We start from the raw sequence: 1,153 nt of genomic DNA, 5'->3' as shown, positions 1-1,153 counted from the left end.
GCTTCAAGTTTGAGAATGTTCTGTGATGAAACTCCTTAATTTAAGAAAAATTATGTGTGTCCATACACACACACACACCACATGTAGAATTTATGTTTTTATTTTAAGGTATGCGTTCTAAACAGCATTCAGCCTCCTTTTGTAAATCTTAAGTTGTGAACCACATCTCCTGCATCCATTTCCACCTAATTGTATAAAAATAGTGAACATCTATAACTCACTCTTTTTAAAATTAATTTACAGTCAGGCTCGGGAACCTGTTGAACTTTAATTCTCATCAACCATAATCAGCATGGTCAGTGGCCAAATGGGTTGGGAATTATAATCTTTTCAAAATGAGAAATAAGTCTTATTGGTTGCAAAATAACCAGGATGTACATAGTTGTGAAGGATTGCAGGGTCAAGAAACAGTCCACTGAAAACATTTGTTAATTTTAAAAATGTGGTACAAGACTGCTATAAAAGTTGGTAGATTGCATGTTTAATCTCAAATTCTGCCCCTCCTCAACATTGGAAATTTACAGGTAAGTTAAAGTGGCAAGAGAGGTGTTAACACATCCTTTGTGAAATATGGTCAGTAATGGCGCTTTACAGACAGGCCCTATGGGGCACCGTCATGACGTGCTAGGGTTGCCTCGGGGCGTCCTTTACAGATGCCCCACAACCCTAGCACGTACCTGCAGCGCCATAATGGCGGAACCCTGTATACATGGGCGCCATCATTATGACATCATGACTGCGGCATAGCCAAACGGTGCAATGCGGGCTTGACGTGCTCGCACCGCTGCAGGGTGCTTGTGGCGCCCTTTCAGCGTTGCCGGAAGGAGCTCCAAAACAGAGCTCCTTCCTGAGGAGCGCCTCGTTCCCTCAGCCACCAAACGGCTGCAGGAATGAAGCTGGGGGGAAAGGGGCTGAGCGGCCCCTTTCTCTCCTGGCAGCAGCTCCCTGTGGTGTCCTGGGGCATGATGCCCCAAGGACACCCATTTCTAGGCTGGGGGGAAGCGGCGTTTTGCCGCTTCCCCGAGGCCTGGAAAAGCAGCGGATCGGGGCCTCCAGGGCTGTCACTGTGGCTGCTCAGGCCCCAATTCGGTGGGGATTGTGGCACCTGCAGGCCGCCCCAAAGGGGCGGTCTGTATCCCGCCAATGACACTCT

This window comes from Sceloporus undulatus, chromosome 1, assembly GCF_019175285.1.
Source record: "Sceloporus undulatus isolate JIND9_A2432 ecotype Alabama chromosome 1, SceUnd_v1.1, whole genome shotgun sequence".
NCBI lineage: Eukaryota > Metazoa > Chordata > Lepidosauria > Squamata > Phrynosomatidae > Sceloporus > Sceloporus undulatus.
This window is presented reverse-complemented; position numbering follows the sequence as displayed.